At 42.0% G+C, this 20,887-nt stretch overlaps 1 long non-coding RNA gene and 1 pseudogene across 1 annotated transcript in view; both read left to right on the top strand.

Annotated features, from left to right (window-relative positions):
- The window catches only part of LOC133255280 (uncharacterized), a 164,425-nt gene extending 143,538 nt beyond the window's left edge, over nucleotides 1–20,887 (top strand). Inside the window, exon 3 of the long non-coding RNA XR_009738912.1 lies at nucleotides 17,667–20,887. This is a non-coding gene — a long non-coding RNA (uncharacterized LOC133255280). The remainder of the gene's footprint in view (nucleotides 1–17,666) is intronic.
- LOC133256273 (U6 spliceosomal RNA) lies at nucleotides 14,681–14,781 on the top strand (annotated as a pseudogene).

The following is a 20,887-nucleotide window of genomic DNA, read 5'->3' as shown; positions in this document are numbered from 1 at the left end:
CAGACTGACCAGGGACTTAAAGGCTCAAGGAATGATGTGGTGGTGAGTTCCCTGGGTTTTCTTTTTGCCTCATGTATCCCAGACTTGGAGCTTAAGAATCTGGCAACTTGGAAATGCCAAAAAACCTCCAGGGATATTCTCTCTTTAAAAAAGAATTAGGAAAGGGGCAACCTAGCAAGACAGAAAACTTTTCAAAAACAACCACTTTACTCCAGCCAAAACCCAAAGAAAAAAGCTGTAGCCCCACCTTCACCCATGGTGAAGGGCCAGATGAGCAGCTTAGGCTTTCACCCTCGCCAGTTTCTTAACAAGGTGCCCTAATCTCCTGCCTCCTCACTAGGCAGAGTGGGGAAGAGGTCTTTCATCCCCATGTCGTGTTGTTGAGCCCCATCCAAGCCCTTGGTGTCATTGGAAACTTCATGGGGAGCCTGCACTGCCACCTCAGCTAGGCAGTAAGGAGGTTGAATCAGTGGGGGTGGTATCAGCGAAGGCCTACTGGAAAGTCAGATTTTCATCACGTAGAGGCCAGGCCCCTCTTCCACCATTACCCTCTTGATCCTCAACACTGCTCACCGTTCATGGTGTGGTATCAGTGAAAACCATGTTGGGAGCAGTAAAGAGGCACTTCTACCCCTTCCAGCCTGGGAGGTATCCCTGGAGGCTTAGTGGGGAGCCAGTGATCCCACCCCCACCCAGAAGTAACAAGCCCCCCAGGCTGTCAACAGATTCTAGTGAGGAACCTGGACTTCTGTTTCAACTTGACAGTAGTGAGGTGATGTTCCACTTCCCTGTTGGAGAAGTGCTAGAGGAAGCCAGCTAAAACAGAAGGTTAAATAAAATTCAGAGTCTTAGAATAGTCAAAATATTCAGATCTCAAACAAAAAGCACAGCTTATTCTCCAAAAAAAAAAAAAAAAAATCATCAAATTCTCAAACAACGTCAGAGTGAATGAAAAAGGGCAATCAATAAATGCCAATATCAGTAAGGCAAAGATGTTAGGATTACCTGACAAAGATTTTATAGGAGCCATTGTAAAAATGCTTCAGTGAACAATTGTGAACACATTCGAAACAGCTGAAAAAATAGAAAGTCTCACCAAAGAAATAGGAAGTCTCAAAAAAGATATAGAAGATATAAAGAACTAAATTGAAATTTCAGAACTGAAAAAAATGTAATAACCAAAATTTTAAAACTCAACAGATGAACTCAACACAGAATAGAAGGGGCAGAGAAAACAATCAGTGGACTACAAGATAAAACAATAGAAATGACCTGATTTGAACAACAGAGAACAAATAGAATTTTTTAAAAATTGAGAAGAGACTCAGAAACCTGTGCTACTATAACAAAATTTCTAATGTTTATATCACTGGACTCCTAGAAGGAAAGTATAGAGTGGGCTGAAAAAGTTCCCAAAGAAATAATGGCTAAAGATTTCCCAAATATGGCAAAAGACACAAACCTATAGATTTAAGAAGCTAAACAAACCTGAGGAGACCCACATCAAGATACATTATAATCAAGCTTCCTAAAATGAAAGCCAAATAAAACATATTGAACAAAACCAGAGAAAAACAGCACCTTACCTACAAGGGAGAAAACTATTTAAATGACAGTGGATTTCTTATCCAAAACCATAGAGGCCAGGAGGAAGTGGTAGGACATTTTTTAAGTCCTGAAAGAAAAGAGCTGTCAACCTAGAATCCTATATCCAGTGAAAATACGTTTTAAGAATGAAGGGGAAATCAAGGCATTCTCAGACAAAGGAAAATAAAGAGAATTTCACCAACAGATGTTTCCTAAAATATTACCAAAGGAAGCTGGAAGTTATCTGAACAGAAAGGAAAGAATTTTTTTTAAAAAAAGAACCTTGGAGGTTTCCCAGGTGGCTCAGTGGTAAAGACTGTCTGCCAATGCAGCAGATGCGAGTTCAATCCCTGATCCAGGAAGATCCCACATGCTGCAGGGCAACTAAGTCCACGTATCACAGCTGTTGAGCCTGTGCTCTAGAGCACAGCAACCACAACTACTGAGCCTGTATATTGCAGCTGTTGAAGCCCGCATGCCCTAGAGGTCGTGTTTTGCAACCAGAGAGGCCCCAATGAGAAGCCTGTGCACTGCAGCTAGAGAGTAGCCCCCGATCTCTGAAACTAGAGAAAAGCCTGCATAGTAACGAAAACCCAGCATGGCCCAAAATAAATAAACAAAAATAAAATATTTTTAAAAAAGAATCTCGGAACATCAGGAAGGAAGAAAGAACATGGTAAGCAAAAATATGGGTAAATATAATAGATTTCCCTTCTCTTCTTTCTAAATTATTTTTGATGATTGCAGTAAAAATTTATAACACTCTCTGATTTGGTTCTAAAGATTGTTGAGGAAGAATTATATATAATTATAAACAATAATAAAGGAATATAAATGTGTGAAGCAAAAACTGATAGAAATGAAAGAAGAAATAGATGAATCCACATAGTTGGAGGCCTCAGGTGCTGCTGTCCATCAGGTCACAGAGTCAGACACGCCTGAGCGACTGAACAACAACAACAACGTAGTTGGAGGCATCAGTCCCTCTTTTGCAAGAACCGATAGAACAAACTAGACAGAAAATCGACAAGGTTATAGAAAAACTCAACAATGGCATCAACCCAAAATAATCAAAACTAATAGAACATTTCACCTAACACCACAGCATATACACTCTTATCAAGGGTCATATTCTGGGCCAGAAAAGCAATACCAACAAAATTTAAAGACCTATAAATCATACAGACTATATTCTCCATCCACAGTGGAATCAAACTAGAAATTAATAACAGAAAGGTAACAGGAAAATCTCAAAACCCTTGGAGACTAAACAACACACTTCTGAATAATTCATGGGTCGAAGAGGAGGTCTTAAAGGGAAGGAAAATACACTGAAATGAATGAAAGTAAAAATACAATGTATATAATTTTGAAGAACACAGCTAAAGCAGTGATGAAAAGGAAATTTATAGCACCATTTGCCAAACTTTTTCATCACCCCAAAACAAAAACTCTATATCCATTAAGCACCCCCCCACCCTCTCCGTTCTCAGCTCCCCTCAGCCTCTTTCTACTTTCTGTCTCTATGCATTTGCCTTTTCTAGATATTTCATATAAGTCGAATCTTACAATATATGTCCTTTAGTGTCTGGCAAATTTTTATTTAGCATAATGTTTTCAAGGATCATTTATGCTATAGAGTGCATCAGAACTTTTTTCCTCTTTATGGGTGAGTATTTTGTTCACATGGTTTTCTATTAGGACACTTGGGTTGTTTCCACCTTTTGGCTATTGTGAGTAATATTGCAGCAAGCGTCCATCTACAAGTAACTGATTCCTTGTTTTCAGTTCTTGTGGCTAGGAATAGAATCACTGGACTATATAGTAATCATATGCTTAACTTTTTGAGGAACTGCCAACCATTTTTCACAGCACCATTTTTCATTCCCACCAACAATGTGCAAGAGCTCCCCATATTGTTGCCAACACTTATTACTATACAGTTTTTTTTTAAATTATAGTGATCCTAGTAGGTATGACATAGTATCTCATTGTGGTTTTAATTGTATATCCCTAATGATTAATGACTTACCTGTTGGCTCAGACAGTAAAAGCGTCTGCCTACAATGTGGGAGACCCCAATTCAATCCCTGGGTCAGGGAGATCCCCTGGCGAAGGAGATGGCAACCCACTCCAGCATTCTTGCCTGGAAAATCCCATGGACGGAGGAGCCTGGTAGGCTACAGTTCATGGGGTCACTAAGAGTCGGACATGACTGAGCAACTTCACTTTCAATGATTAATGATAGAGTGAATGAATGAATAAATGCATAAACAGGCTTACTAGTTTAATAAATTTCTATCACAAAGGGTAAATCACTCTTTTAGTCTATATTATTATATTACTGTACAAGAGCACTAATATTTGTTTTAAAAACGATAAAGCATAACTCAGCATTTGTATTTATTTGTCTTGCTTATACAAATACTCTTTTTGTAATATGTAATATTGTTTATCTATACATCATGGTGACTATAGATTATCTCCTTTTACAGAATATTGCAACTAATACATAGTGATTTTGTCTGTCTTTGTTTCTTGCCACATGTTAGGCCATGGCCTCTTGGGAAATGAGTTGAACAAAATGAATTAGAGCTCTGCCATTGTACAGCAAGGGGGTTCATTTGAATAGGCACAAGCAGACTGTGCCTTTAATACTCTGTGTATAAATAGGCCTTTTTTCAGGGCACACCCTGAGGAAACTATGAATCATTTTGATATTAAATTGTAATATAGAGAAAACTTGGTATAACAATACATTTTAATTATTATCAATGTGACTTGTGATAAAATAATGTATTTATAAAACATCTCCTAGCAAGCACCATGGTGCTATATATTCAATCATCACATTATGAAATCTCAATAAGAAGCTGTCTAAACCACACTCCAAAAGTTTAAAATTTCCCTCTCCAAAATAAAAGTGAAAGTACATTGCCATTTTAACCTCAGAAGGCCTCAATGAGCTTCCACTGATTCAAGGTAAGGGGAGGAGTTCAAGGGGAAGATATTACCCTCCTCACCACCTTTGTATAGGGAAAGCCCTAGGATTTTGATACTAGTCATAACCAGAGGCCAGCAGTCATGCAAGATTAGAACTATTCCAGTCATTCTTCTCTTAGAAATTATGCCCTTTTCTCAAGGTTCAAGCTGAATAGTCATAAGCCTGTATCTTAGACTATTTGTATCATGTCAAACAACTTCCTTGTTTTCTGTTTACACTTTTAATCTAACTTTTATCCCCAATATTAATTAATAGTTAACATTTCAGGACACCTAGCACATAGCACGGAGAAGGCAATGGCACCCCACTCAAGTACTCTTGCCTGGAAAATCCCATAGACGGAGGAGCCTGGTGGGCTGCAGTCCATAGGGTCGCAGAGTCGGACACGACTGAAGTGACTTAGCAGCTTAGCAGCACATAGCAGGCACTGGCTCAATAGTTAACTGTTGGATGAGTGAATGAATGATTTAAAGAACGTTATCTTGATCCTCTCTCACCTTCGTCAGTATAAGCTGTATGCAGTTTAAAATATTTGTTTCTATACCAAAAGCCAGGCTGTTCAAATATACTAACCTCAATAAATAATTAACCTTGAGAATAGAAAGTTACAAAAAAGCAAATTAATTTGCCAATTATTCTGGCAGGGTGTGGCATTAGTCTGATTCTATGGTGTCCTCAAACAAAGGAAGCACTGTTTCAAACTTAATCTGATGAAAGTGAAACGTTCTAAGGCAAATGAATAAATTAAATACAGTAGAAAGCTTTTGCCACATTGGTGTAAAGAGTTAGAATCAATAACTGCGACAAAGTTTGCTAAATATCAGGATTTTAATGTATTGTTTTGGTTTGGGGACGTGATTTATTTCACCTCAGATCAAAATCAATGTAACAAATAGCCATGTTGTAATGGAGTGCTACTGTCGCATAAAAGTCAAAGATATTTAAATTGAGGACAATAACCCCACAAGTTTAATTTATGAGTCTAGCAGCGTGACACCGTATAAGTAACTGTGTTCACTTAAGGATTTATTCTGATATTTGAAAACCTGCCACAAGAAATGAGCTTCTGATAGACATTGTGAGATACTGTGTATTAACTACACTAAAGGCTTTTCCTTCAGAGTGTGCCCAAGAAGTAAATGTTTATTACCTCTCGTTAATCCATTGTTCCTTTATTAAATGTAACAGAATCGGGGTTAGCCCATATGGGCGTGTCTCTGAAATGCAAATAACCTATCATAAAGAAAATCCTGTCCGCAGCAGCGAAACTGTCGCGCGGTTGCGAGGGGCCGCGGGGCCGGGAGGCTTTCTTGGGAGGAGGAAGCCCAGGACTGGACTGAGATCCGGAGACCGCGGAGATCCTCGCCCCCTGGCGGTACCCCTCTCTCCTCTCCCCCTGCGCCTCCGGAGTCTCCGTCCTAGACAAGCCCCGCCTCACCTTCCCCTAGTGACCCAGCCTCTCACCCCCTTCCCCCGCACCGAACCCTCCCTCGTGTCCCACCCCACCCTCCTCCGTGCCCCACCTTCCGCAGGCCCCGGGCTACTCTCGTCTCCAGCCCTGCGGGTCCCGCCTCTCACACCCCAGACGGCCCCGCCTCTCCCTGCCCAGGTGGCCCCACCTTCCCTTTCGGAGGCCCCGCCTCCCCACTTCCTCATTCCTCAGTAGTGGGCTGGGCTGGACCGAGCTGGCGGTTGGTGCTGGAAGCAGTGCACTGGGCTCGTTCTTTATCTTGTTGGCGGGTGATCTTAACGCCTTCTTTTCTTCAACCGCGTCAGCTCTCCTCTGGTGTTCTCTTGCGGCTATGCGGTCCAGGGTCTGGCCTTAGGCTAGTCCCCTGCTTGGTTGTTGCTGAGGCGGTAAGCCGGGACCCGGTTTACCCACAAGCCTTCTCTCCCGGCTGCCAGGGCAGAAACCCTGTGGGTCTGACCCCATTAACGTTCCCCTGAAGGACTGATTTATAAATGACTCGAGCGCAAGTGAATGGACGTGTGTATACAGGTTGAGACATTCCATTTGGAATGAATGCAGAATCGATTCTGACATTTAGTGCCTCAAAATTAACTGTCATTTAGGTTATGTTTGAAAGAGCAATGTTAATAAGTAAAAACTTAGATAAAAGCTGGCAAGGATGTGGCGAAAATGGAAACCTTGTGCATCGTCGGTGGGGTTGCAAACGAGTTTAGCTGCTATGGAAAACAGTATGGCTGTGTCTCAAGAAAGAGTAGAACGACCACATGATCCAGCAATTCCACTTCTGGATGTACAATTGAAATTTGCTAAGAAAGTAAAACTTAAATGTCGCCCCCACAAAAAAGTAAACACGTGAGGTGACGGATGTGTTAACTTGATGGCAGAAATCCTTTTACAATGGACACAATTCATTACATTGTACACGACCTTAAATGTCTTACAATTTTATTTGAAAATTGTTCCTCAATAAAGCTGAAAGAAAAGTGACTGATGCAAATTTGTGCATAATTAACTTTGTACTGGGTATTATGTATATCACTAATTCATAAAATAATACAGGTGAAAAGTATAGAATGATGAAATAGTGGTTAGTGTAACTGATAGTGGTTCAATTTAAATCATCAATTATACATCAAGTTGAGAGACATACTGCCACTAAAAGTATAGTGACAAATTTGAAAAGCAGAACATAAAAGTTTTACTTATGATCTTAAAAAATGGATATGAGTATAAAAGGGTGATTGTAGAAGGATACAGAATGCAAAATAGAAAATCAGACTCCTTACAGGAGGTCAAGGCTGACTCATCCTTTTGGGGTGCCCTGAAGATGCCTGGAGCTCTTTCAGTTCCTGCCCTTTCTGAGTTTTGGTTAGCCAGAGTTTCCTCTGTGAGCTTCCCTAAATTAGAGGACAGAGTATGCTGCAATAATAGACACCCCAAAATATAATGATTTACATGAAATAGGCGTGTTACCAAATCAAACTTGAGTCCACTTAACTGTGTGAAGTAAAGTCGATCTAATGACACTAGGTGGTGGTGAAAGAAAATGCAGCTTTTATTGCAGACACCGAGCAGAGTCTAGGCCGCTAATCCTCAAAAGGCCCAGACTCCTCAGTGGCCTTCAGGGAAAGGTTTTTAAAGATAGGATGAGCAAGAAGGTTACAGGGTGTGTGATCAGCTCATGCACATTCTTCTGATTGATTGGTGGTGAGATAATTAGAAGTCAACATCATCACCCTTCTGATCCCAGCTGGTCTGCAGCCTACATTCTTGTGGGCAGCATACTGTTAACTTCTTCCACCTAGTGGGAGTTTCAGTATCTGCAAAGCAGCTCAAAGAACATGGCTCAGAACATTATCTATAGCCCTTGATGAGGCCCTAGAAGTCCTTGACTTCACTTAATGGCTAAACTCTTATTATTTTTCTTGCTTGTCTGTTTTCCTTTGTTTTTACATTTTCTCACTTCTCTGATTAAATTTATTCTTTGGAACTCAGGGAAGGCTGAGGATGCTAAAGTTTTTCTACAAAATAAAGACAGGCAGAGGATATGAGTTGCTTGGGAGGGTATGTCTTGGGAAAGCCACATAGGGTTCTGCTTGGTTATAGGAACTTACTTCTCATCTAACAGTCTGGAGGTAGAAGTGTCCCAGGCAAACAGGGTTGTTCAACTCCAGTAAGTTATCCATGGGCTCTGGTTTCTTTCCTCTTAATGCTGCACATCACCTCACCAGAGGTGAGGTCCGACTCTGCAACCCTGGGGACTGCAGCACCCCAGGCTTCTCTGTCCTTCACCATCTCCCAGAGTTTGCTCAAACTCATGTCCGTTGTGTTGATGATACCATCCATCTCATCCTCTGTCGCCCCCTCCTCCTCCTGCCTTCAATCTTCCCCAGCATTATGATCTTTTCCAATGAGCCAGCTCTATATATCAGGTGGCCAAAGTATTGGAGCTTCAGCTTCAGCATCAGTCCTTCCAATGAATATTCAGGGTTGATTTCCTTTAGGATTGACTGGTTTGATCTCCTTGCTGTCCAAGGGACTCTCAAGAATCTTCTCCAGCACTACAATTCAAAAGCATCAGTTAATTCTTTGGCACTCAGCTTTTTTTATGGTCCAGCTCTCACATCCATACATGACTACTGGATGTGTCCATCACTGTTTCCACTTTTTCCCCATCTATTTGCCATGAAGTGATGGGACCAGATGCCATAATCTTAGTTTTCTGAATGTTGAGTTTTAAGCAAGCTTTTTCACTCTCCTATTTCATCCTCATCAAGAAGCTTTTCAATTGCTCTTCGTTTTCTGCCATTAGAGTGTTATCATTTTCCTTATTTGCATGATTAAAGCTGGGGCACTGCCAGAGGTTTGCATTGGCGCCATCTAGTGCTGGGGGAGAATTCCCTGGTGGCTCAGACAGTAAAAGCATCTGCCTACGATGCGGGAGATCCCGGTTTGATCCCTGGGTTGTGAAGATCCCCTGAAGAAGGAAATGGCAACCCACTCCAGTTTTCTTGCCTGGAAAATCCATGGACAGAGAAGCCTGGCAGGATACAGTCCATGGGGTCGCAAAGAGTTGGACATGACTGAGCGACTTCACTTCAGTGCTGGGGTAAGGGCAAAAGAGCAGAGTTGATTTATTTTTCAGCAAGTGATGCAGAAGTGGCACATATCACTTTTACTGAGAACTTGACCACACTTGGCCTTAAGAGAAACTAGGAAATGTGGTCTCTAGCCGGGGCTTCATGTACTCAACTGAAAATTTATTAGTTTAGTAAAAGGAAAGAACAGACTTTGGGGGACAGCTCTCATTCTGCCACATTTCTTCTGTCGACAAAAAAAAGTTAGTCAATCTAAGAATTGGAAAATTTTATTCCAACCAAATTTAAGGATTATAACTCAGGAAGAGTGTATCAGAAAGCTCTGAGAACATTGTAGAAGTATAGGCACAGTTTTAAGTTTTTTTGACACATCAAATGATGTATATGGACAGATTACATAATAAAGATCTAAACGCCATTGTGGTAGGTCATGTGACCCCTTCCTTACAAGATCAAGAAGAAATGTTATCTTTGAAGGAGTTGCCTTGTTGGTGCTAGGAGAATGTTGCTGTTTAAGGTTGGGGAGACATTCCTGCTGATGGGGATGGTTTGGTTAATCCATGATGCAGATACACTATGCACGGTGGCAGGAGAGAGGAGGCCAAAAGGCAGAATTTTTTATATTTAAATTTTTCTTATCTTGCCATAAAACATACATTTTTATTTTTTAAATTTTTTTCATAAAATATAAATTTTATTTCACACTTCTCTTTCCTTCCAATTAATCCCTTCTTAAGTGGAGTTTGTTACTTCAGTTTACAGATAGTCCTTACTGCTTGCAATTGAGGTACCCTAACTGATGCCTCATTCTTCAGGTCTCAATTTAAATGACACCTCCTCAAGGAGGCTTATTTAGCTGTTACCCAAAAACTCTGTTCTCTTGGTGGGTGTTGATCCAAGCCAAAGATTGAAAGAAGGAAGGATTTATTTCTTGCAGCAGAAAAGGAGAACACCAGGAATCTTTCCCAAGCAGTGAGCTCAGAACTGCAAAACTTTAAGCTAAGGGTAAACGCATAATCATGAAGGGGCTTGGGCAGAGGAGAAGCCAGCACAGATTCGCTGCAAAGATAAGCAGAGTCTAAGCTTTAGTTGATTAAAGTCATCAGGGTCTGACCAATGGTCAACATCATCATCCCTTAGGTTCCAGTTAATCTGGGAGTTAAGCACTTCAGGCTAATCTTTACTACTGAAACAGAACTGGGAGTCTTTATAAATGATTTATTATCTGTGCTTTTGTTACTTCTCTTGCCTCATAACAGTCACTTGTTCCTGCATTCTTTTTTTCCCTTAAGATTATTCATAAGAGACTTGTTCAAGGATAAGCATTGGGACCAAGGTTGGATCACAGAATGACTTAGGCTAAAATGCCTTCTCTTACGTCAGGAACAGTATGAAAAGGCAAAATGATAGGATACTGAAAGAGAAACTCCCCAGGTCAGTAGATGCCCAATATGCTACTGGAGATCAGTGGAGAAATAACTCCAGAAAGAATGAAGGGATGGAGCCAAAGCAAAAAGAATACCCAGCTGTGGATGTGACTGGTGATAGAAGCAAGGTCCGATGCTGTAAAGAGCAATATTGCATAGGAACCTGGAATGTCAAGTCCATGAATCAAGGCAAATTGGAAGTGGTCAGACAAGAGATGGCAAGAGTGAACATCGACATTCTAAGAATCAGCGAACTGAAATGGACTGGAATGGGTGAATTTAACTCAGATGACCATTATATCTACTACTGCAGGCAGGAATCCCTCAGAAGAAATGGAGTAGCCATCATGGTCAACAAAAGAGTTCGAAATGCAGTACTTGGATGCAATCTCAAAAACGACAGAATGATCTCTGTTTGTTTCCAAGGCAAACCATTCAATATCACTGTAATCCAAGTCTATGCCCCAACCAGTAACCTCTGAAGAAGCTGAAGTTGAACGGTTCTATGAAGACCTACAAGACCTTTTAGAACTAACATCCAAAAAAGATGTCCTTTTCATTATAGGGGACTGGAATGCAAAAGTAGCAAGTCAAGAAACACCCGGAGTAACAGGCAAATTTGGCCTTGGAATATGGAATGAAGCAGGGCAAAGACTAATAGAGTTTTGCCAAGAAAATGCACTGGTCATAACAAACACCCTCTTCCAACAACACAAGAGAAGACTCTACACATGGACATCACCAGATGGTCAACACCGAAATCAGATTGATTATATTCTTTGCAGCCAAAGATGGAGAAACTCTATACAGTCAGCAAAAACAAGACCAGGAGCTGACTGTGGCTCAGATCATGAACTCCTTATTGCCAAATTCAGACTTAAATTGAAGAAAGTAGGGAAAACCATTAGACCATTCAGGTATGATCTAAATCAAATCCCTTATGATTATAAAGTGGAAGTGAGAAATAGATTTAAGGGACTAGATCTGATAGATAGAGTGCCTGATGAACTATGGATGGAGGTTCGTGACATTGTACAGGAGACAGGGATCAAGACCATCCCCATGGAAAAGAAATGCAAAAAAGCAAAATGGCTGTCTGGGGAGGCCTTACAAATAGCTGTGAAAAGAAGAGAAGCGAAAAGCAAAGGAGAAAAGGAAAGATATAACTATCTGAAAGCAGAGTTCCAAAGAATAGCAAGAAGAGATAAGAAAGCCTTCCTCAGGGATCAATGCAAAGAAATAGAGGAAAACAACAGAATGGGAAAGACTAGAGATCTCTTCAAGAAAATTAGAGATACCAAAGGAACATTTCATGCAAAGATGGGCTCGATAAAGGACAGAAATGGTATGGACCTAACAGAAGCAGAAGATATTAAGAAGAGGTGGCAAGAATACACAGAAGAACTGTACAAAAAAGATCTTCACAACCCAGATAATCACGATGGTGTGATCACTGACCTAGAGCCAGACATCCTGGAATGTGAAGTCAAGAGGGCCTTAGAAAGCATCACTACGAACAAAGCTAGTGGAGGTGATAGAATTCCAGTTGAGCTATTCCAAATCCTGAAAGATGATGCTGTGAAAGTGCTGCACTCCATATGCCAGCAAATTTGGAAAACTCAGCAGTGGCCACAGGACTGGAAAAGGTCAGTTTTCATTCCAATCCCTAAGAAAGGCAATGCCAAAGAATGCTCAAACTACCACACAATTGCACTCATCTCACACGCTAGTAAAGTAATGCTCAAAATTCTCCAAGCCAGGCTTCAGCAATATGTGAACCATGAACTTCCTGATGTTCAAGCTGGTTTTAGAAAAGGCAGAGGAACCAGAGATCAAATTGCCAACATCCACTGGATCATGGAAAAAGCAAGAGAGTTCCAGAAAAGCATCTATATCTGCTTTATTGACTATGCCAGAGCCTTTGACTGTGTGGATCACAATAAACTGTGGAAAATTCTGAAAGAGATGGGAATACCAGACCACCTGATCTGCCTCTTGAGAAATTTGTATGCAGGTCAGGAAGCAACAGTTAGAACTGGACATGGAACAACAGACTGATTCCAAATAGGAAAAGGAGTTCATCAAGGCTGTATATTGTCACCCTGTTTATTTAACTTATATGCAGAGAACATCATGAGAAACACTGGACTGGAAGAAACACAAGCTGGAATCAAGATTGCCGGGAGAAATATCAATAACCTCAGATATGCAGATGACACCACCCTTATGGCAGAAAGTGAAGAGGAACTCAAAAGCCTCTTAATGAAAGTGAAAGTGGAGAGTGAAAAAGTTGGCTTAAAGCTCAACATTCAGAAAACGAACATCATGGCATCGGGTCCCATCACTTCATGGGAAATAGATGGGGAAACAGTGGAAACAGTGTCAGACTTTATTTTTTGGGCTCCAAAATCACTACAGATGGTGACTATAGCCATGAAATTAAAAGACACTTACTCCTTGGAAGAAAAGTTATGACCAACCTAGATAGCATATTCAAAAGCAGAGACATTACTTTGCCAACAAAGGTCCGTCTAGTCAAGGCTATGGTTTTTCCTGTGGTCATGTATGGATGTGAGAGTTGGACTGTGAAGAAGGCTGAGCACCGAAGAATTGATGCTTTTGAACTGTGTTGTTGGAGAAGACTCTTGAGAGCCCCTTGGACTGCAAGGAGATCCAACCAGTCCATTCTGAAGGAGATCAGCCCTGGGATTTCTTTGGAAGGAATGATGCTAAAGCTGAAACTCCAGTACTTTGGCCACCTCATGTGAAGAGTTGACTCATTGGAAAAGACTCTGATGCTGGGAGGGATTGGGGGCAGGAGGAGAAGGGGACGACAGAGGATGAGATGGCTGGATGGCATCAATGACTCGATGGACGTGAGTCTGAGTGAACTCTGAGAGTTGGTGATGGACAGGGAGGCCTGGCGTGCTGTGATTCATGGGGTCGCAAAGAGTCGGACACGACAGAGCGACTGATCTGATCTGATCTATGTCAGGAAAGTCATGCATGGTTCTCTCTTTCCAGAGATTTCCTACAGCCCCCTCCCCCCTGATCTGCTTACATCATTGCTTTCTCTAAAATAGGTCCTCTCCCCTTTTCCTGTCATTATTGTTTTTATCTCAGCACTTTGTTTACTTTATGGCACTTAACACAACTTGTAACTTTTTTTTTTGCTATGTTCTGTCTCCCCACCGTGTCCCTTTTCTTCACCACTATATCTCCATTACCTAGCACACTGCTCATTATTGGATAGACAAAAAATAAATTTTACCTGGTGTTAAATGCATCGAACAGTGGTCAAGAATGACTCAGAGAGTTCTGAAGTGACCAACTACATATATTGGTAGAAAGTGAGAATATAGGAAGTTAGAAACAGTTTGGAGGAAGGGACCAGAAGATGATCAGTTTTGTTTGCACATGTTGAATTTGAAGTTTTGAATAATTTCAATATAACACCTAGTAGGCAGCTTGAAATACAGATTTAGAGCTCTGAAAAGACCATTACATTGGAGCTACAGATTTAAGAACCTTGAGAACTGGTGAGATCAGTCATGAAAAGCATGAAAAAACTACAGAGAAGGTTTAGGAGGATCTACAAAGAATAACATTTATACAGTGGGCAGAAAGAGCAGCAAAACTTTAGAGGACCCAGCAGGGGCTGTCAGCAAGAACCAGGGAGAAACCTTCAGGGAGCAGGTAGTGGTCACAAATAGTTCAGATGGTTGAGCGGGGCATAAATTGTGTCACATAGTCTGAAAGAGTCCCTTAGAACTGCCAATTAGGAGGCTTAGATACGGGAACCTTATAATAATTTCAGTGGGTAGTGGGCTGTGGTCTGAAGACAGAATGTTAGGAAGTGAATGTAGTAACTGTAGAACATGCTTTCAGGAAGGGCAACCATGAAAACAGATTTTATTTGGAAAGAGAAGCAAGGTCAAAGGACACTTGAAAGAAAGCTTAGAGTCTCTATATAAGAGGGGAGGGGAGAGAGGGAGCGAAGATGGGTGTGGAAATAACTGATGGAAGAATTTGATAGGAGCAGTTGACAGGAAGAGACAACAAAGCGTTGCCCTTCTTTGAAAATGTGAAGATAGTGCTCACTTCAGCAGCACATATACTAAAATTGGAACAATACAAATAACATGGCCCTTCCACAAGGATGACACAAAAATTCGTGAAGTGTTCCATATTTTTTAATTAAAACTACAATGAGGTATCACCTCACACCAATCAGAATGGCTATCACCAAAAATCTACCAACAGTAAATGCTGAAAAGGATGTCGAGAAAAGAGAACCCTCTTGCACTGTTAGTGGGAATGTAAATTGATAGACTCACTATGGAGAGCAGTATGGAGATTCCTTTAAAAACTAGGAATAAAACTACCATATGACCCAGCAATCCCACTACTGGGCATATAACCTGAGAAAACAATAATTGAAAGAGACGCATGTACCCCAGTGTTTTTTGCAGCACTGTTTACAATAGCTAGGACATGAAAGCAACCTAGATGCCCATGGACAGATGAAAGGATAAAGAAGCTGTGGTACATATATAAAATCGAATATTACTCATCCATAAAAAAGAACACATCTGAGTCAGTCTTAACGAGGTGGATGAACCTAAAGCCTGTTATACAGAGTGAAGTAAGTCAGAAAGAGAGAAACAAATATCATATATTAATGCATATATATGGAATCTAGAAAGATGGTACTGATGAACCTATCTGCAGGGCAGCGATCGAGATGAAGATGTAGAGAACAGATTTGTGGACACAGAAAGGGAAGAAGAGGGTGGGATGAAAGGAGAGAGTAGCATGGAAACATATACATTACCATCTGTAAAATAGATAGCCAGTGGAAATTTGCTGTATGAAGTAGGGAGCTCAAATCAGGTGCTCTGTGACAACCTAGATGGCTGGGATGGAAAGGGAGGTGGGAGGGAGATTCAAGAGGGAGAGGATGGATATATGTATGTGCTATGCAGTACTCAGTCGCTCAGCCATGTCCAGCTCTTTGGACACATGCAGACCCCATGGACTGCAGCCCACCAGGCTCCTCTGTCTGTGCGGATTCACCAGGCAAGAATATTGGAGTGGGTTGCCATGCCCTCCTCCAGGGCTATATGTATATCTATGGCTGATTCATGTTGATATATAGCAGAGACTAATACAATACTGTAAAGCAATTATCCTCCAATTAAAAATAAATTTTAAAATGCAAAAATAAATAAATTCAAATATGTATATAAAAGAAAATGTAAAGATAAATTTTAAAGGAGAGCGGAGTAACAAGGAGTTGAGATGTTTCTGACGGCCTTTAAATTATCTACAAAGAGGGAGCAAAATAATGTGTTGCAAGGGAGGAAATGGAGGGGGGATTTGGACTAGTTTTTAAGAGAAAAAGATGGTAAAGATTGTATAAAACAGAAAAGGTCTGCTGACTGCAGATCTACCATGGCTGGAAATTCTTTTTTCCTCCTTCCTCTTTATGCCTTCCTGCCTGGAAAATCCCATGGGCGGAGGAGCCTGGTAGGCTGCAGTCCATGGGGTCGCTAAGAGTCAGACATGACTGAGCGACTTCACTTTCACTTTTCACTTTCATGCATTGGAGAAGGAAATGGCAACCCACTCCAGTGTTCTCGCCTGGAGAATCCCAGGGACGGCGGAGCCTGGTTGGCTGCCGTCTATGGGGTCGCACAGAGTCGGACAGGACTGAAGCGACTTAGCAGCAGCAGCAGCAACCTAGTCTTGCTCCTAAAAGACTTCAGGTCGCCAAATACTAATTCTTGCACAGTCTACTCCAATACTAGATTTTCTCCCCCAACAATAACGGGCAATGAACGGACGGCTCCCCCACCTCTCTTCAACAGTGAAAGTTAAGCTGGCCTCCAGCACTTCTGCGGACCCCAACCCCCGCTACTATGGATCACATTCCTTGGTACAGCGAAGACACCTCCTAAATGCTTGCTGTGGACAATGGTAGATTTAGGGACAGAAGGTCCGGTTCCTTCGTAAATAACTTCTTCACAGAGTGCAGCACGTGTTTAAGATCTGCTGAAGAAAGGGAAAGCTGAGGGACCGAGCACTGCATTTCCTTTTGTGCTACCTGCGTGTCCGAACACAACACCTATGAGCATTAAGAGCCAACCGACCAACTTTTCTTAAACGAAAATACAATTGCTGCTGCTGCTGCTAAGTCGCTTTAGTCGTGTCCGACTCTGTGCGACCCCAAAGACGGCAACCCACCAGGCTCCGCCGTCCTTGGGATTCTCCAGGCAAGAACACTGGAGTGGGCTGCCATTTCCTTCTCCAGAAAATACAGTAGTCCAAGCAAAACACCAGGAGCCGAAGCTGGAACAAGAAAAGGTGCGAGTTCCAAGCTCGCAAACAGACCAGGGCGAGACGATATCTCCGCCCCATGACGTCACATGTCCTCAGCCTCCCGGCCCACCCTGAGCCGGGCGTGTCTTATGCCAGGCAGGGCTTCTGCTTTCGCCCCGCCCCCAGATGACGTCACAACACCGCAACTTCTAGTATGTCTCTGCCGAGGTTTTTCATCGCCGGGCGCGGTGGCGCGCGCCTGTAGTCCCAGCTACTCGGGAGGCTGAGGCTGGAGGATCGCTTGAGCTCAGGAGTTCTGGGCTGCAGTGCGCTATGCCGATCGGGTGTCCGCACTAAGTTCGGCATCAATATGGTGACCTCCCGGGAGCGGGGGACCACCAGGTTGCCTAAGGAGGGGTGAACCGGCCCAGGTCGGAAACGGAGCAGGTCAAAACTCCCGTGCTGATCAGTAGTGGGATCGCGCCTGTGAATAGCCACTGTACTCCAGCCTGGGCAACATAGCGAGACCCCGTCTCTTTTGTTTGTTTATCATCGCCCTGATTTAAGGGAACCTAAATTTTCTGTACAACTAACGGATTCAAATTTTGTGTAAACAACAAACGTTTACCTTTTTCCAGATACTTTTTACGTGTTCAGTAGTTCACTAATGTGTGCATTAAAAACAGACGAGATATAACTGGCCTTTATTACTGGCTCACTCTTTAACACTTGTCTCCTATTTTATGTCTCCTTTACAGTTAAAACTCACTGGTTAACTAGGATATTCGAGGGATTGCACCTACCTCATCACTGACCCCTACTGGAGAATCAGCAGAACGTCTTTGCGAAAAGCTGTTATCACCCTCGAAACCAACAGGGGTTGCTCGTTTCCTCACAACCTATTGGAGAAAATGGTTGCTCCGCGTCAGTGGAAAAAATGCACCTCCGAGGCCAGATTTCCTATATTCTTCCCGTGACGGTTAGGTTTGCTAATTTTTATCGCCGTTTCCCTTAGTTAACCGACCTCTCCTCCCCACCCTCCTGCCACTGGATGTCACCTCATTCACCACTAGACTATCAAGGTTTTTGCTTTTAAAGGTTTCTGGCGAAGTATCTAGCCCTTTTGCCAAGCCTTACTTAATGCGGGTTTACAGGTAGGGCTGACCTTCCAAATACTCCCTCTTTTTAGGGGAACAAGCAAACCTATAAGAGGAACCCAAACGTTCCTGTTATAACCAAGGTAACCGGAACAACGTGGAAAAATGCTGTCAGCCTGTCTCACCTTCTCGGATTGCCCACAGCTAACCTTAGATGGTTTAAAATTCAACATTTAAAAAACGAAGATCATGGCATCCGGTCCCATCATTTCATGGCAAATAGATGGGGCGGGGGAGGGGTGTGGGAAAGGAAACAGTGGCAGATTTTATTTTCTTGGGCTCCAAAATCACTGCAGATGGTGACTGCAGCCATGAAATTAAAAGACTCTTGCTCCTTGGAAGAAAAGCTGTGGCGAACCTAGACAGCGTATTAAAAAGCAGAGATGTATATAGTCAAAGCTATGGTTTTTCCAAGTAGTCATGTATGGATGTGAGGGTTGAACCATAAAGAAGGCTGAGCACCGAAGAACTGAAGCTTTCAAAATGTGCTGCTGGAGAAGACTCTTGAGAGTCCCTTGGACTGCAAGGAGATCAAACCAGTCAATCCTGAAGGAAATCAACCCCAAATATTCTTTGAAAGGACTGATGCTGAAGCTGAAGCTCCAGTACTTTGGCCACTTGATGCGAAGAGCCTTCTCATTGAAAAAGACCCTGATGCTGGGAAAGATTGAGGGCAGGAGGAGAAGGGGGCGACAGAGGATGAGTTGATTGGATGGCATCACTAACTCAATGGACATGAGTTTGAGGAAACTCCTGGAGATAGTGAAGGACAGGGAAGCCTGTGTGCTGCAGTCCATGGGATCACAAAGAGTCAGACAGTACTTAGCAACTGAACAACCACCTTAGAGATGGAATTGAAGTGCAGGGAACTTCGAGCACTATATGGGGATGGATCTGGAACTCAATTGGTTAGAGCAATGCCTCAGAGCCCTCCACTGAGCTATGTAGAGCAAGTGTTGTATCTTTGTCTCGTTTTTAAAAGAAATAAGTGAATAAGGTATGAAAGAAGAGACTCTTTAAAATTGTCAGAAGTGTTTGGTGGTCTGTAATAGTAATTTTATCTTTATGAAAGAACTGTCTTAGAGCTTCCCCTTTTAAATTTAGGCATTTTAGGGACAGAACTTCTCAGTTTTGTGGAACTGAGGTGTGGTAGGTAGGATAATGCCCCACAAAAAAGTGAACTTCCTGATGTTATTTTATGAGTTCATGGAGTGAACTTCCTCTATGTTATTTTATGAGGTAAGATATTTCACACATGTGAGTAACTTAAAAATTTTGAGATGGAGAGACTATTCTGGATTATACCTTTGGGCCCAATGTAATTACAAGGATTATTACAATTATATATAAAGGAGGAAGGAAGATCAGAGTCAGAGAGATGTGAACTGGAAGCAGAGATTGGAGTCATGCAGGGTCACCAACCAAGGAATGTGAACAGCCTCTGGAAACTACAGCCCTGCTGACCTGTTTGGGACTTCTGACTTTCAGAACTGTCAGATAAAAAAGTTGTGTTGGTTAAGCCACTCAATTTGTGGTAATTTGTTACAGCAGCAATAGAAAGCAAATAGAAGGTCAGTCTGTACCTGAAAAAACTTGTGAGGTCAGAAAGGAATCATTCCAGTATCTGTCTTCTTTAAAATGCTTGTACTTTTTGTTTAAAAAACTTTTCACGTTCAATAAGTTTTCAGGGTTAATCTTTTTCTAAGGGGTGTGTGTGTGTGTATCTTTCTTTAAAGCATAATATTTTAACAGTCCATCCATTTATTCATCTATCCATTCATTTATCCATCTATCCATTTTTTAAAAGTTTACATGCCAAATATTTACCAGACCCTAGGTAATTAGGTACTAGATACTGATACTACATAATCAGAAATAGGACAGACAAGCCATTGCCTTTGTAGAGCTTCAGGTCTAATGAAAGGTGGGGCAGGGGTCAACGTGCTCAGTCACTCAGTTGTGTACAACTCTTTACAACCCCATGAAATATAGTCCACCGTGGTCCTCTGTCCATGGGCTTTTACAAGCGAGGCAGGGAGGGGGAGGGGTAACAGTAATTTAAAAATAGGCCCTTTTAAAAGTGATTTGGGTTCTCATGATCCCTGCCAAAAATATCTAATTCATTCAGTTCAGTTCAGTTCATTTCAGTCGCTCAGTCGTGTCTGACTGTTATTGATATTTCTCCCGGCAATCTTGATTACAGCTTGTGCTTCTTCCAGTCCAGCGTTTCTCATGATGTACTCTGCATAGAAGTTAAATAAGCAGGGTGACAATATACAGCCTTGATGAACTCCTTTTCCTATTTGGAATCAGTCTGTTGTTCCATGTCCAGTTCTAACTGTTGCTTCCTGACCTGCATACAGATTTCTTAAGAGGCAGGTCAGGTGGTCTGGTATTCCCATCTCTTTCAGAATTTTCCAGAGTTTATTGTGATCCACACAGTCAAAGGCTTTGGCATAGTCAATAAAGCAGAAATAGATGTTTTTCTGGAACTCTCTTGCTTTTTTGATGATCCAGTGGATGTTGGAAATTTGGTCTCTGGTTCCTCTGCCTTTTCTAAAACCAGCTTGAACATCTGGAAGTTCACAGTTCACGTATTGCTGAAGCCTGGCTTGGAGAATTTTGAGCATTACTTTACTAGCATGTGAGATGAGTGCAATTGTGGGGTAGTTTGAGCATTCTTTGGCATTGCCTTTCTTTGGGATTGGAATGAAAACTGACCTTTTCCAGTCCTGTGGCCACTGCTGAGTTTTCCAAATTTGCTGGCATATGGAGTGCAGCACTTTCACAGCATCATCTTTCAGGATTTGGAATAGCTCCAC

The sequence above is a fragment of the Bos javanicus genome, chromosome 10, assembly GCF_032452875.1.
Source record: "Bos javanicus breed banteng chromosome 10, ARS-OSU_banteng_1.0, whole genome shotgun sequence".
Lineage (NCBI taxonomy): Eukaryota > Metazoa > Chordata > Mammalia > Artiodactyla > Bovidae > Bos > Bos javanicus.
This window is presented reverse-complemented; position numbering and strand designations above follow the sequence as displayed.